General features: G+C 39.7%; 2 protein-coding genes across 2 annotated transcripts in view; one reads left to right on the forward strand and one right to left on the reverse strand.

Annotated features, from left to right (window-relative positions):
- Toll-6 (Toll-like receptor 6) overlaps positions 1 to 12,895 on the forward strand; it is a 52,065-nt gene extending 39,170 nt beyond the window's left edge. The window contains exons 3-4 of the mRNA XM_070301319.1: positions 10,415 to 10,489; positions 11,554 to 12,895. The gene's annotated coding sequence lies outside the window, so the exon portion shown is untranslated. The remainder of the gene's footprint in view (positions 1 to 10,414; positions 10,490 to 11,553) is intronic.
- Positions 12,896 to 17,542: 4,647 nt separating this feature from the next.
- LOC138936573 (cilia- and flagella-associated protein 53) overlaps positions 17,543 to 17,745 on the reverse strand; it is a 58,321-nt gene continuing 58,118 nt past the window's right edge. Inside the window, exon 3 of the mRNA XM_070302096.1 lies at positions 17,543 to 17,625. The gene's annotated coding sequence lies outside the window, so the exon portion shown is untranslated. The remainder of the gene's footprint in view (positions 17,626 to 17,745) is intronic.

Genomic DNA, 17,745 nt, shown 5'->3' on the forward strand with positions numbered 1-17,745 from the left:
AGCAAAGTGCCACACAAATCAGGAGCGTCTTTTAACGAGAAATAAATGCGCTATCTTTTAGAAACAAAGTCGGATTGCGTGTTTTATATTGTGTCGGATCGATTAGCCAACTTTGAAAACTTTACAACGAAACATCGCGTCATTTTCTCGTCGCTCACAAACGTAAGATAATTCATCGTTAAATTGCATTTATCTAAATTGGAACATCGCGGTGCTATAAATTATTCCACAGCGCATTCTCTCGGGACCCTATCTCGATATCTTGGGATATTCTCCGGCGAGTGGATAAAGCCGTTCGAGCGCTCGTATCTGAAATAATGATCTCTATTCTCTAGCCGAGGGAAAATCATCGAAACCTAATGCACCGAGAGACAAATCCGTATACACGCCTTACGTTGTACCCTGCGGGAATTGCATCGGAAATAACGAAAGAACAGCGAGTCTCGGAAGTAAAATCGATTTTGTTTCGAAATGTCATTATCATTATCTCTCATTGTTAGAGAATCGCAAAAATTCTCGATTCCAATGATGCGTTATCTGATCGTGCCCTTTTCTCCTTACTCGCCTCAAAGCCTTTCATTCTCTTCTATTTTAATTTTATTACCTCAAAATAATCAAATTTCGATTATATCGAGTGCTTCTTTCCGATTAATTCAATACGATTATCTTTCCCATCTAATTAATTGATTGTGTCGATTATTTCCAAGTATCGAGTAGATATTATTCGCTGCGAATTTATTAGTTTTCTTTCTGTTTACGGAAAGACAGAGAGAGCTATACAATAAATATATTTATTCATAGAAAAATATATTAAATTTTTAACGCGACTTCGTCAAAAATGAATATATAAAGTTTTAATATATCGATTTTGAAAATGTCATATTTTTTTATATGAAAAATATATTTATTTTTCGAAGAATTAAATATAAATCGTACGATTATTAAATATAAATCGTATGATACTATAATCTGTTAGAATCAACTAGATATAATATTCATCAAGGATTATATTCTATTCGACGATCAATCTGTTATAATCAATTAATCGATACACGGCCAATTCTCGACGAATTGGCAGCCAATGGTGCCGTTTTCGTCTATTCTACCTCGAGCACGTCTTTTCTGATGCTCTCATTGGCTACGATGGACTGCGAAATTTTCCCTCTCGTTCAGCAACGTATACAATCGACGATCTTTTTGTTTGTCGGCGAAACGGAACTGGCACTGCGCGCCACTCCGATGATTTTCAATTCTTCTATTTTCTTCCGTTTTTCCAACTTCTCTCCAACTCTCCTCGCTCCCGCTTTGTCCGCTCGCGTTGGCCGCGCGTCAGACGGCCTATTTCGCGATTAAGCAATTTGACGCTCGAACGATCACAGTAATGACGGTGGTATAGGCAAGAGGAGGCGGAGGAGAATCGAACCGGTTCGCGGTTAGAACTGATTTAAAGCGGAAGAAAAGAGGATCGAATCGCTCGCTCGCTCGCGCATTTTTCACACGACGATATTATTATATCGAAAGCTGACAAGCGCGACAAATTTCGTCTTGACGCTTCCGGTTTGTTTTCTCGCGGAAAATTGTGTTTACGTATTGCGTTACCGGGTCATGTTGTTTCCCGTCGATCGAGATGTCCGTAGCCCTCTGGGCCAGCCAGGTCCGTCGGGATCGATTCGTTGAATAAACAATCCACCGAGCGATGAAAGCGGGCTCATCGATCCGAATTAATGACGCGAGAGATTTACCCGGAGTACCGCTTCACCCGCGAACAAGTGCTCTTTAACATCTCTTTATTCCGTCCCGATTGGTCGACTAGATCACAATTACCATCCACGTGCGGCTCTACGTACAGTGTATTCATGACCTGAAACTCGTACATGTCCAGGGTCTGAGTTAATCCAGGCGAACCACCGTTGCAATCAAATTTTCCAGTAATATTAAAAGGATTAAAAAAAGGATATCACAATTTTAACGAGAAATAATATTTTTTTGAAATCTATAATAGAGTAATATATTAGCTTTATATTAAATTATTTTCCTCTGGATTCTATATAATACAGAATGGATTAAACGGATGTACTGTTTGAAAAACACATTATAGCTTTTTCTTATTCGCAGATTAGAAACAAATTAATCTTCAAGAGGTACTTTTGTATCTAACAAAATAATGTCGAAATTTTGATTCATCTTTATTTACAACAGAGTTTCAATCGAAACGGATTAGATATCTAACACCGTAAATTAAAAAGTGAAGACGGATAATATTCGCGATCAAATTTTCGTCAAAGGAAACCAATTTCCGGTCGGTGAAGAAATGTTGCTGAAGAAAAGTAATTCGAATATCCTGTACGATTGTTGCTTCAGCAAAATATACCAACGGGCAAAATAATAATATATGAAGGTACTATAATGCCAACGGTATTATAACGTCAACGTTTGCAGTGAGTATGATCGAGGGTAAAAAGGCGGCGTCGGGAAAGCGTCCCGGACCTTTCAAAGGCTTTTCTTCGCGCGACAAAGGACTTTACGCGCGCGGCGCTGGAAGATCTCACGGGGGCAAAATCGATGAAATTCCGTTTCGAAGAGAATTCTGAAAGCTTTGCACCGCGTAGCGCAAATGTAATTGCAACACCGGACTCCCCCAGCGTGCGGGGTGCCGGGGGCAGGAGGAGAGACCGAAGCGCCGAGCACTGCGTAGGAAGGCGATGCGCGCGTAAACAGTACAGTTATTGATTGCGAAAAATCACTCCTGGCCAAATGTGGTGTGGCTCGGTAGTAACGGCAGCAGCAACAAGACCGAGCGGCTGCCGCCGGAATACCAGGTTTGATTAGATCCCAGCTCTCTGTCGGCTCTGTACCGAGCGATCGTTCCCCGATCGTTAATTCTGTTGTTGCGCGCGGTCCCGAGGATTTCGTAACTCGTTTTACACAATGTCCGTAATGATGCGCGTCAACTCGTCACACCGCGGCCACGATTGGCGGATCCGGATTACCGGATCGATTGAGAGTAATAATTCGCGATCGCAATCGACGCGACAATTATGTATTTAAGGCTGCTCCGCATGTTTTCATTCGGCGAGTATCGGAAAAAAAAAGTATCTCCTCGATAAAATTTCTTCGACGTTTTTTCCATGGGGATATCGTCGATCGCGAATTCGATTCCTTTGCATGACACAAATTATTAAAGTTCAAGTGTTTTATTAATGATAGAATTCAAGATATAAACAAATAGAATATATGTGCGTACAAAAGAAGATTGATGAAACTCAGAAGATATCATATTTCGTATCGATGTAATGCGAGTCAATAGAATAAAAATGACGTTCGCAGTGAAATTTTTGTCTTTCCTTAAAAATTGTCTGGACTGATAATTTAATGTTTTTACGCAAGCATCATCATTGTGTCAAGTATCATTTTATTCGCGATATGCAATCTCCTCATTCGAGTTCTTCTTTCTTTTCTTTTTGGCAATTGTTGACGCATCGCTGCAATCACGTTCCCTTCTTGCCAACTCGACGTCAAGTAGCGATAAACGAACTGTACATTCGGTACCGCTATCGGCATTATATTCGCGTATAGTTGACCAAAATGGAAGTAGCGGGGCCGTGAGGCGGCAAAGTAACACAATCCTCGCGAAATTCGATTTGCCCGGGTAATGAAAGCGTCGGATTCGCGGTACGCTGTAGCCCCGAGCGCATAAGCTCCGGCGTATCTGTCGATTTTCCATTCCCGCAAATATTGTATATCGAGAATCGGTGGTGACTTCAAGAGTAACCGCGGACCGTATCCTCTAAACTCGAATGGATCCGAAAAGCTAACGATAACGACTTTCACGAAAATTTTTTCACGTCGTAAAATAATTGAATTAGAGTTTCAAAGCGAATGTATAGGGAGGAGAATTTTTATCGAATTTTTTTTTATCACATTTTTTCTCCCTCCCTCTTATCAAAAGATCGGCAGTGACGTTGGATTGATGAAAGAACGAAAGATAGTTCAACGTTCTATAAAATTCTATCAGATGCTTCATAAGCATGCCCTACGAGTTTCTTGCGCTCCGTAAGAGTTCTGCGGATGGCCGTACATCTGTCTTCAATGTGAGGTCAATCGCGTAATCGTCGGCGAACTTTTTCAATTTTCGCATTTCATCCCTTCAGATCTCACGCGAATCTCATTCAATCAAATGTCATTGGTTCGCGACGATAGGAGTTATAACGTGGTCATAATTTTGGCGAATTCATGGAATAATTTTCATTTTTCACCTTCCTTTTTTTTTGGAGCGGAATCACGTGTTCGCCGTCAGTATTCGATTGAAAAGACACCGGCTAGCGAGAGTTCAATCAACTTCGTCCATAAACCGCGAATTCATTCGCATATTTTTGCACGATGTGATAAAATAAAAATACGTCGTTGCGACTCTTAATGCTTCCCTCCGTTCATAATCAGACGGCTCTCGATAATTGCTATTTATATATCGTATTCAATTTAACGAAAATGAAGTATTTTACACAAATTAAATTTTTAAATGCAATTACGATTAAGAATCTTATTCTTCGTTTAAATTCAAGTACATTTTTGTATAATTTTAATTTAGAATTTTTATCACAGAAATATTTATCGTTGGATATTAAAATAGTCTTGCAATTTTCTTAAAAGAAAAATTGGCTAAAAATTCGTTAAAGAACTTGACATTAAAGTTAAGATTGGAATTTCCAAGAGGGTACTCCTCCCCCTCCCCCCTCCCCCGACATAAATCCCACCCTAGAAACGCGCTCGTGAAGCCTTTATCGTAGGATCGTAGCTTAATGCGACTCGACGAAGAATCGGGTCGACGACCCGAATGTCTCGCCATCTTTTTCGGTTCACGACGCAAATTCGCCTAGCGATTGTTATCGTTTAACACTCTAAGAGTCCGGTGGTTCTATTCTGTAAAACCATCTCTTCGTCTTTGTGCGACTCTGCTTTAAGTTGCTGGCGAACCGGCGCCACAAGAGAGACGGATTTCGGAGGAGCGAAACCGCCGAGCGGAACCACCATTCCGACGAATTGAATATTCTATATTTCAACACAAACAACAAGTTTTCCTTTATGAAAGTACGCGCCTCGGTATATATATTGTACATGAAATATTTTCCTCTTTCCCTCCCCCCGCCCCCTCCCCCCCTCTCTCTCTCTCTCTTCAACCTTCGTAGTCCAGACAAATCACTGGACGAGCTTAAGTTCCTCCGAAAAGCCACGGGGGGGAGGCACTTCCTGGGAATTTGCGGGCGAAAAGAAGTAATATCATTCAAAAGCGGCGAAAGTTATTCCTTGATGCGAAAGTTTCTCCATTTTACATCCAGCCGGAATAGTTTCGGAGGGAAAATGTTAGTTGCGGGCAAAACTCCATCCCCGCGAATAACTTTTCCAATTATTATCAGATCGCAAATGGACACCCCTTTGTGTTTTCTCGCCGCAACCGCCGCCGCCGCCGCCGCCGCTGCCGCCGCCGCCTGGGAAGCGCGAAAGCTCGGGGTAACTTAAATTGTAACGTATACGCAATCGCGGGAGAGTGTATTCCGTCCGGCAGTAAACCGTCGTCGTGAAGCGGTTACGTGAGACGTCCGTGCACGAGTAACGTAATTGTGTCACTCAACGCGAACGGATTGTATCTAACGTTATTTGGAATCCATCCCCGATCCGCACCTGAGAGGATTTACCCTCCACTTCTCATCGATTTCTTATCTCGTGTTCATTGTTAACGAATACGCGCGCACATTTTCGCGTATATTTTGTAAAATTGTACATTGCAGAGACACATGGATACATAAAATAAAGTATTCGTAATAGAAACTAATAATTTTTATATATATACGTATAAGCTGTACCCTCTACTGGAGATTATGAATGGTTAACATAAAACAATAATTTTTTTATATATATATTTGTATGCTAATTAAAATCTATTTGAGATATTTAATTTGTTTTACAAATCAGAAATAAATATTCTAATCATTTCTATATATTTTTCGTTAGAGACGACAAAAATACAATATACATATATACAATCATTTTAAATAATTATTTTTCTCTCATTATACAAATGGTAAAATATTTGAATACCATTTCTACAAGTTTATATGTATTTCATTAATTTTTTTTTTTTTTATTATCTAAATCATATTAATTGTTTGTGTAAATTAGCATGATAAATAAACGATAGTTATGTTTTTGAGATAAATACTTTTTATTGCTTTCCTAATTATCTTTCTTGATGTATAAGCGCATTTAATGCAAAAACATGTAAAATAATATTAAAAATAATACAAGAGAGATAATATTTAAAATGACAAATAAAAATTTAAATATTATACGTACGTATTTTTGATAATACCTTTTAAATTATTATTTCAATAATTTCAGTTACTGTATTTCAAATATTTTTCCTATGTATTTATATTCATTATTTGCTCACGGAAGATAAAATTTTAAATCATGTTTTATTTCAATAACACACTGTCCGAATAATTATTTTCTTTATTCTGCATTCAAAATATATCCACCATTTAAAAATTATCCTACATTGTATTCTCTCATCCTTTCTAATACACATTGAATTAGGGTATAAAAATTAAAAGATCATCGATTTGAATATATTTCACGTACGATTTTTTTTTTTTTTTTTTCCACAACACTTGTTATATTATTTCTTCTTTAAGAAAACAGCAAATTCCAGAGGTCGCAGGTTTAAAATATATTTTATTCTCGCAATTTGTAAATCCGTTCTCGCTTTACGTCACCGCTTTGGTCGTTTCGGAAGTCAACGGTGGCTATAACGCGAAAGACTGCGAAATAGGCCTTTCCTCGGGACGGGATCTTCAAGCGTGAACCGACGGAGGCGTGAATAATTCGCAAAACAAAGCGCTCAAAGAGCGTAAAATGAAATTATATCCTTGCGCGCGACCGGCGGATACGACGCGTTCACTTTGTCGAAGGCGAGCGTGATGAAAGAGCGGAGAGAGAAGGAAAGAAGAAACGCCAGAGCGTGGATTTCCTGCCGCTACGAGTCAATTTGCAGGTCGGAGGTTTTGCTCTCGTTATTCCGAGACGTTCCTCGCCGATTGTTTTTAAGCGGAAAAGCGAGAGAGAACCGAATGAATCAACTTGGCGAATTCGCGACGCGAAACGGAACTTTCTAGCCAACGATGACAACGGCGATTCGAATTGTCGTCGACAAGTAATGAAATGGACCGAGAGCAAGCGCAGAGATGGAAAAGCGAGGGATAGAGATAGTCTTGAGGCGGAATTCCTCTGGGTGAATGGAAATCCTCCCGAGTGTGTTTACAAACAAGTGAAACTGGTTCCGAAGAGAGCGCTTGTGCGAGCAAACACGCCCTATCCTACGGGCTGTGCGACCGTGCGAAAGGGGCCACCATCGATGGGAGGAACAAAGCGGCGCTATCCTTTGTTTCAACCATTCAGCCCAGGGGAGGATATATTGAACGCGAGTGTGTTAATTAAGACCAACCGACCGATGGCGGGATATATGTATGTATATAAGGCATTGAAGAAATACCCGGACGAAAATCTAGACTTTTTACGCAACTCGCTCGCTTGCTCGCTCGTCATAAATCCCCGGTATATTCTTATCCATCGTGTCCATCGGTGCTAAAAGAACTCTCTTTCTCTCTCTTTCTCTCGAATCAGATTTCTCAGGGCGATCTTTCCGCGAGTTATTACGCCCCAGATATCTCTCTCGATTAATCGTTCTGCTTTTATTCGGCCGATTCCGCTAGAGAGAAAGATTTCAGGCGAATATTCTACCCATATTCTACCGGAATCGCGAAATTAAGGTTTTCTTCGTCTTCTTGCTCATGCTGGATTAATGCATATAAATCATAGACTTCCGTGAGATAAATTCATACATTTTAAACTTGTAGTTAATTTTACTTAAATTATATATTCGAATACTCCATACTCTCTTGCGGGTTATTTACCAAATGTAATTAGATTAACTTTTAATTAATTACGAATAGAATTACACTATAAAGATTTTAGGACATCTTACTTTCTGTATATTCTATGTCGAGCATATATTCTAATATATATCCGCATTACAAATTATAGGCGATAATATACATTATATTTAGAACACTTTTTTAACGAGGAGATATGATAGGGAACATGATTTTTCATAGAGATTTACATTCTAAATTCTATTATAGGTCTGTTTTTATGATTCTAATAATATTAACCGATCACGAGATGTACCAGGAAATGGCGAATTAAAACGTGCACGGTATCTCGCTCTAAATATCTGAAGGGCAACGTATCTCGCGGTCGGGATTATAACCGAATGGCGCGATTCGACGATTGAACCGCCACCATCGCCGTCGCGTCGATCGCATCCGCGAGAGATCGGTACCATTATTATCCCCGACAGGATTATTCTACAAAATTCACGCTCGGCGCGCGTTATTATCCGCGCGCTGTTATTATACGCGACGAACGGCGTAATACCGTTCGTTCGCGTTCGTGTATATGTATACACATATATATGTATATGTATATGCCGCTTTCATATCGGGCAGAGAGAGAGAGAGAGGATCGCATCGGTCGAATTAATAACGGACTCTTCTCGATAGAGGCCTCGTATTATTCCCCGGTTCTTTTACGAAGGCGCGCGTTTCCCAGCGAAACTTCGGCACGAATATTCAGAGAGCGGCTCCGAAATTCGCCTTTCCTTTCGTGTAGGATTTCAAGGAGAAACTTTCTTCAGGACCGCCCGCCCCTTTAACTCTCTCTCCCTCTCCCCTTCGCTATATCCGCGCTTGCTTCATTAAAATTGAAGGTTGCTCTCGTAGCCGAGTCGAAAGTGTCTTGCGGAAAGCTCGTTCCCTCGCTCCAAGTCGCTCCCGGCTTTTCCTCGCTACACGGGCAGCAAACGCGTCACGGTGTCCTCAAGACAGGTCGGTTTCCCTTGCAAGGAGTACGGCTTCAATGGCGAGAGAAAGAGAAAGAGCGAGCACGCGAAGAAGAGGAAAATGCATCTCGGCTTTCAACCTCCTCCCGAAGGAGGACCTTCCCTGTCGATGCGATCGCGACTGGCACGCATACGTAAACGAGAGCGGGGACTCTCCACAAGCTGCGATGGCTGTTTGTTATTTCTTTGAACGTTTAATTAAATTCGCGCGCGGATATAAGTAAATTTCACTTATTTCACTCCCTCGCGCGCGCGGGGATGTGTTTCGATTCTCCCCGACTGCGCCGGTGAAAACAACCCTTCCTCCCTCGTGTCGAGCACGGTATTGCCTAGACACCACTATATACAGAAGACTGTATATTAATTTATTAATTTAATGTTTAGTATCTTACATGTCTGTCTGAAGAAAAAAAAATAATCCCGTTTCCGTAATTTTCACATGTAATTATACTTTTATAATTTTATAATTACACACTAATATAATGTTTGGGTTATAAAACGAATTTAAGATTATTATTGAAATTATTTAAAAATCAATAAGATATACAAATTATAGACGAACAAGTTTTTAATGATACCATCCATGCCGCGGAGAAAATCATAGAGTTATATTTGAAGAGATCCCGACTTTTTCTTAAAAAAAAAATAAAAAAATAAAAATTGAGATTTTATTCACCTTTTGTCGCGCTACTATGCCGCTCGACACGCTCGCCGAAGCGTGACACAGTTTGAGCTAGCAAAATTTCAAAACGAACATTTCCGCCTGTGATATCTGGCACTGCCGTGCGTGGTCGTGATACCGCGACAAATGTGCGGCATCGGTTTTTCGCGCGCATCCACGTCCCGTTCTCTCCGCGCGCGAAAGAATCCGTCCCATCTCATGCGGCGCGACGTGCCGGCGACGCAAAAAGGAAACGCATTTTGACACGGGACACAACCAAGCGGAAGTTTAAATGCATTTCTAAAACCACGGCCGCGAAACTTTCAGCGCATCGTCACCGTCTCCGCGTCGTGGGAAAAATTAAAAAAAAAAGACAAAAAAAATATATATATATAACTTGTTAAAACTATCCCGGCGGTAGGAGCGGAAAAAGTTTGCGATCTTTTGTATTCAAAAGGTTTTTCTTTTGTATCCAAGTTACTCTCCCGAGAGTAGAATGTTTCCGGCGAGATACAGAGACGCTATCTAATTCTCTACTTATCCTTATTATGCATCGGTCTTTTAGTTTTTGTTTCGCGCAGTCTCCTTCTCTTTCATATCTTCTTTCATTTCTAAAAAATTAATATTAAGTATCATGCTTAAAGTATAATTATTCTTGTGCCACATTTCTCCGCTTGTGAAAAATTTTTTGCGAGATTTTCGGATAAATTATATATATATATATTTTTTTTTTTTTTTTTTTTTGCACAATAATATCTTCACGCGAAAAGATTTTTTTGTAATTTTCTGTGTTTCAGATGTGTGAACTGTTCCCAAAAGTATTATTGAAACGCGTTACGTAAGGAGTGGACCGGAAATCGCAGTGAGGAAAGGTAAGCCGTTACGTATTTAAAATAGAAATAAAATTTATAAAATAAATATCAGAGAGATTGTGTAGATATTTCTCGAACTGATCAATGCGATAATAATCAGCTTTAGCACTGTAATCATACTCCATCTGTGTAAACAAAGTATATAATGTAGTACATTTCCGGAGCGATTATAAATAACGATTGATCGTTCGTTTTATTGAAACTCATTATAATAATAAACCGTGCTATATTATTATCATCTGGATTTATTAACGCAATATATTATTGTTAATGGATCATTCTTTCTGCGTGATCGATAATTATATCGCATATTGCGCGCATACACAAAGCGCATTTCAATTATTCATCCATTAATACCCGTATTCATAGTCCGTCCTTGAGGAATAAGGATTCCTTGTTCCTCGTTCCACGTTTCATAAACTTTCCTTGATCGAACAAGGAATCTTATTGGCTCCCTTATCTCAAGGAAGGTCACGAGCTTCCTTGAGGAGTGATGCGACCTTTTTAGCAGACGATACGCAGAATATAACCAAATATAACCTCCAAAAGTTAGTTTCGTTACATTTGTGGTTTTGTGGTTATTTGTTGTCGCGCTCTCAAACTGAAAGTGTATAAAGGAAAAAGGGATAATGGACAATGAATTTTTAAATGATTCTGACGATGGATTTGAAGACGAAAATTCAGAGAATCGGATTCTGTGGCGGATTCCGAAAAGATACATTCGCGATTGGGAAAATCCCGTGGAATTTTTTGAAGATACGAAAAAGTTTTCATATGTATTATATGAAATTAGTTGCAGGCAGCATAAAACGGTGCTGCCTCCAGTCGGTCACTAAAAATCCCTAAAATATTCCTTCCTTCTGAAAGGGAGACTCGAGGTCCATCTATGAAACAAGGTGGCCTTGCAGATTCAAGGAATCCTTCATGGAGGCTTCCTCCGTTCTTAAAATAAGGAAGGACTATGAATACGGGTATAAGACACATCTTGCTTCTAGCGCAATTAATGAAGATCACCTTTCGCATGTGAATCGCCCAATCATTATTTTTTTTTTTCTCTGTTTCAGGACTCCTGACTATCGCGTCTTTTCTCTCTCTACTTATTATCAGAAGCATTTCTTACTATTGCAATGTACCCGTAACACGGTGTCCGAATAAATAAGCGATTATTCGTATTTTTGAGAATCGTGATAGCTTCGTAGTGTGCAAATGTAATTAGCGCGAGAAACGGAAAAGAAAAAAAAAAAATCTTGGATCATACTGCCTGTAACTCGTATTGCAACGAAATGTAACATTTTTTCCTCTTTCTAACTCGAGACGATAGTTTAATCGACGATATCGATTTATTAAAAAGTTCTTCGGTATTGAAGTTCTCTTGTTTGTATCGAAAACGGAGATCGATGTATATAGCGAGAGTTTTGTATATTTGTAAAATAGATAGGGCATTTTATTATTATACACATATATATATATATATATATATAAACAATAAAGTTATTTATATATATTTTAATCAACAAAAGAGCAAGAGTGTACTTCTTTCTCTCATCCTGGCACTCTCGCGCGAATTCACCGCGTCTTGATTGTCTCTTGGTTCAAGCAAACGGACCGACATCGGAAGATTGCGTTGCTTAATCTAAAGTTCTATCAGGGTCGTTGCGTTGTACAATGTATAATCCATTCTGTACAGAGTTGCGCGCGAAAGCATTTAATGTCGTCAAATCGGCCGGCGTGTTGTACGGCCGATTCTCGCATTTTGCATTCCGTTGCGTATCGAACCTTTTTCCGCTAATCTCTCCGGTGGACGAAGCCGAGGAAACTCTGCACCCGCGGCGCCAGGAGCATTAAATATTATTACGTCCGGCGCGTGTTACATTTGCCGGCGATGGTGCGCGTCGATGATTAATAGGGATACTCGACGTAGCGTGACGTCGAGTAATATGTGTGCGCATTGTAACAATAACGAGAGTACGAGAGGCATATATAATATCGCGGATGGATTAATTAGTACAAATTACTGCGGTATCAATTCTCTTGCCTGCACAAGCACAAGTGGCGTACATATATGTATATAGTCTCTCTTTCTCTCTCTCTCTCTCTCGTACGCGCGGACGGTAAATTAACAATTCCATTAGATCGGGTCTTGCGACGCGAGTACACAGAGAAAGAGAGAGAGAGAGAGAGAAAGAGCACCGATTGAAAAATCGAAACTTATGTGTAAATATTAATTTTCTCTGCTGTATTTCTCTCCCGAGATGTGTTGTGTACTATAATTGTATTAAATACCGATGTTTCCTTTGTAAATGTCGCTCCCTGCGATCGGGCGGCGGCAATTAACGGTGATTACTTGCATTTCGCAATAAAAAGGCTGAAGTGACTTACAATGGCGTCCTTGACTTACCCAGAAACGAGTGCCTTACTATGGAGGAGGAATATTCATCTTCTTCCTTGATTCATTTGTTAATCGATATTCCGAATACAATATCGAAACGTCAATCTTGTATCTTACATAAAACTCTCTCTCTAGATACTGACCGATACTTTTTAGTCTCTCTCTTTGACAAGATAATAAGCCAAACTTATTCACAGTTACTGAATGCGTATGAATCGTTTTATCGATCCTTGTATATTATTAAATCGTGAAAAAATGCCAAAGATGATAACGCAAATGGATCGAGATGTAAGCAGGTTGATATTCCTCCGGTAGTTTTATAGTATTTTTTACTCGAGTACCGCACTTTCGTATATACAATATATGTTTCCTGTAACACGTCATAAAGAAGAATTTTTAGCACACGGCTGGTTACGCGATTTGACGGGAAGCTGCTCGCACACGCCTGGAACAGTAGTTTCTTTTGTAAATAATTATTCGATTCAAATGCAGAGTCGTGATGTCGAGGAGTGTATACGGCAGCGTAATAACGTCCCAGGAAGAAACTTAATATCTTTAATCGCCCTGCTATCGACAACTTCAACCAACACCGAGTATTTCTTTTCTTTTCCTCTTTTTCTCTTTTTTTTTTTTCGATGAGTCGTCCTTAAGGCAACTGTAATGCGCGTGACACGGTAGGAAAGCCACGCAATTACGTCCTCTGATTGAAACAGTCGAGAATTGCATTTTTATTATTATATATTTATTTTATATTTTATTATACAATATATCTATATTCTTCGGTGAATTTAAAACATTTTTTTTTTTAATACAAATGTTACTTATAAATTTCTGGGGATATTCTTTTTCTCATATGAATAATAATAATAATTTTTAAAATGTAAATAATTGTAATGATGATACAATATATAAAGATATATAAAGGAGAAAAAACAAGCGTAGATTGGGAAAAAAATTTTTATCGCAAAGACGTAGTAGTAGGCTGTGTACAATGAGACGAACAATTCCCATTGTCGGCTTATAAAATGCGAATCGCTTTCGCGATATCCGCGAGTGAATGCGATGCGAATCGATCGCGATACAATGGAGCGACAGATCGCTTCTTGATACGGGCTCACCTTTCGGGTCCCGATCCCATCCCTCCCGCTCCTCCGCCTCACTTTTGGTTGCCATTTGTGTCGTGCAATGGAGTGCACTGGTCCTGACAGCACTCCAGTGCTGTCTCCCTGCTTTCGCTTTGTCCGCCGCTCTGCTCCGACAATGAGAGACCCGGCTTCGCGATATGAATGAATGAATCCTTCCTTCCTAGCCCCGGGTACATCCTCCCCAGGCTGAAAGTGCTGCAGGTTCCCCTCTTCCTCATGTCCTGCACGCACATTTCATTCCCGGCGTACCGGGAATACTGTGAGCCACTAGCTAGTTCGTTCTCGTATCTCCTCCAATAAAGTCAAACATCCTCGAGCGTGACCTCTAGCGGCAGCTCAATCGGCGGATTCGTCCATATCAACACGCCTCGGACGCTTCTCAGGGTACGTACATTACATGAAGAAAGCGATATGTCAGTACTAATGTACGATTTTTAGAATTATTTTCTCAGAATATTATTGAGCAATTTTTTATCGCGATTTAATATAAAATGTTCGAAATCGTGATATAACCGGAGAGAATTTCCCGTACAAAAAATGTTATCAATTTTCAAAATTAATTTTCCCGAAAACAACTCTCTGTATGAAAAACATTTATTCCACATTTTCGTTTTTTTTTTTTTTTTTTATGAGAAGTTTTATTTTATATAATTATATATAATGCATTTCGGTCGTAATATAACGGGCGAAAATAAAATTCCTCATAATAAAAAAATATAAAAATATTGAACAAATGTTTTTCATACGGAGAATTGTTTTCGAGAAAAATAATTGTAAAAATTCATTTATGATATACATGTGTATATAACTTTGGAACTAATAATTTTTTAGAGAGATTTTTGATTTTTATTTGTTTTTATTCAATTTTTTTATATTAAACAGTAAAGACGACAGTTCTTTTAATATTACAATATATAGGAATTTTAATTTAACGCTCGAGATATTGAAGGATCAAAACAGACGATTACAGAAACTATGTTCGTATTAAACGGCATAGATATATCATCTCAAATTACGCATGATGTAGCGACGTACGCTTTTTAAAGATAAATACGTCAACCACGAAACATGAATTGGACACGAACGACATTTCGCGAAAGAGTACGAATTCGCGTAAATTAGATTTATTTATTGCCCCGTCTAATGGATTCTGCATTGAGTTCCCTAAAGTTTTTTCACGCGCGTTTTAACGTTCGCATCAATTCTGTTATTCGCTCGATTCACTTGCTCACGACGATTTTTGCCAATCGTGATATTTTTACCTCCGCTGCTCGCTAACCCATAGCTATAATATTTTAAGCGTGGTCGGCGCTACAAACGATACAAACTATATTAACACCGTATAAAAATCGGAAGAGTCCTGGTGCACGAACTATGTACGACGAGTTCTATATACATCTTCCTTTTGGGAGGCTATGGGGTTTCTTTTCTCTCCCCCTCAATATCAAAATCATTATCGTCGTCCGACTGAAAATGATACCTAGATATAACAAGATGGCCAATTTTTTTTTTTTTTTTTTTTTTTTTTTATTTCCGGCACGCACGACATCGCCGACACGACATGAAGGTATATTCCATTTCCTGGAAAGTCGCCGTGATACAGGCAGATACGGCGGTTATACGGGACAACCCTCCCGTCTGACACTGATGTTCATTTAATGATAATATCGACTATCGCGATCCCTTCCTTCGTTTACTGGAGAGAAAGGGGGGGAGAGAGAGGAAACCTCTTTCAATCGAGAGATCGAGACTTCCGATATTCATCTCGCGCTCGCGTCTTTCTTATTTGTTCTTATTTCTTATTCGCTCATCTCCGCAGTCCATTTCAGATGCATGATGAACGATCTTTCATTATCATTACGTCCGCGCGGATAGCTCAATCTGATCGATCGTACACCTTTCCGCGATACCTTGTCGATCCGAGGGCTGTTATTAACCGCTGACACAATAAGAAGGCTGGGCGACTTTACGGCTACTAAAAGTTGCGCGAGACTTTAATTAAGACGAGAGGCGATCGTTACGCGGTATAAAGAACGGCCGAGATTAATTGCTGAAGTTCCGCGCTCGCGTGAACCGTGGAGTCAGCAAAGAGCCATTCCCTCCTCCTCCCCCATCTAGCCGCCCGAGCGTGGTGCAATAATAGCGACGTAATGAATGCAGTCTGACAGAAAGTAACGAAGCTCGTCGTCGCCGGCTACTACTCTATTCCACTTGTAACATAATCTGCTTGCGAACGAGACCGGCGCAAAGTGCACGCAACTATTGGAGCGATGTGTTTTGTACTTGTCTGCTCTGTATTCTCGGAAATTAATTAATTAATTCCTTTGTTACCGGTTTTTCATGCGTGGCGGGATTACAAGTTTCAATTTTAACATAATGAAATTCGATAATTTTTTTTTCGCGAAACGACGAAAAGGATAAAACACACACTTGAATTCGATAACCGGCACGAAATCTAACTCGGCTTCGAAAGCGATGCGTGTCTCATATAGCTATTGAAAAAAATAAAAATTACAGTAAGCGAATTATATTTCTTAACGATTGCGCGAAAACTATCGCTACGCAATTAGATATATCGTTAATAATTTTGCAACATGTCGTAAATAATAAATCGAGGGGGAAACAGAAATATATAATTCATAATAATAGTAAAACACAGAATACTTCTAGCGATACGGTTTGTATCGAAAACATGAACAGGCGTTAGAATCCGGAAATGTACGCGAAATCGCGAATAATTATTTACGACAATCACTAGCGTAAACTAGCGCTTCATTGAGTGACAGGAAGATTATAGAGGAGAGGGGGTGTGAGCATAGAATTGAATTATTTAAAAGGATTAATGCGCGCTCGTAGCATCGTTACCCCGCTCGAGTTACCGAAATAGCTAGAGAAATGCACGCCGATACTGTATATAATATTAGGTGTACAACTTTGCTTCCGCCGTTTTCCTATAGATTGCTTTAGCGGTAAGTAGCGGTCGAAATAAATAGATCATAGACGTCGTGCGATAAACTTGGGCATCTGTCAACATAACCCCATAGAAACATTAGTCGATTTGTGTCCGCGTCATAAAGTTATTCTCGATTGAAAATGTCAGCTTACGAGCCAAATTCTCGTCATTTGCGGGAGGTTTTAATTTTCTGCTTCAATATGAAGAAATCTGCGGCTGAGGCTCATCGAATGCTCTCGAATACTTATGGCGAAGCCGCTATTAGTGAAAGAACGTGTCGCGAGTGGTTTCAACGCTTCAAGAACGGTGATTTTCACGTCGAAGACCGGCATAGCGATGGAAGAGAGAAGGTTTTCGAAGATGCAGAATTGGAGGCATTACTTAATGAAGACTCGAGTCAAAAAGAATTGGCACGATCATTGGGAGTGACTCAACAAGCAATAATCAATTTTTTACAATAAAGCCTCGAATTTCGGAAAAAAAACCGGCGGAAGCAAAGTTGTACACCTAATATATACGGAAGATACGTCGTTTCGAGGCAAGAGTCGCAAAGAGTCTCGCGAATCCGAAGATGGAATGTTCGACATCCAGGTCGAGAGGTCCAGAAAGCGCGAGAATGCTCACGCACTATAGCGCCTCGCGTTCTCTCCTGCAATTGAGATGGCATAATGAAAGACCAGGGCTGCATAAGGCGCAGCTTAACGTAAGTAAAACGATCGAAACGAAAGAAAGATAACGACGATAATTGTCGTCGTGTTTTCTTTCGCCG

The sequence above is a fragment of the Polyergus mexicanus genome, unplaced genomic scaffold (assembly GCF_030449975.1).
Source record: "Polyergus mexicanus isolate NDT 795.1 unplaced genomic scaffold, iyPolMexi1.0 SCAF_9, whole genome shotgun sequence".
NCBI lineage: Eukaryota > Metazoa > Arthropoda > Insecta > Hymenoptera > Formicidae > Polyergus > Polyergus mexicanus.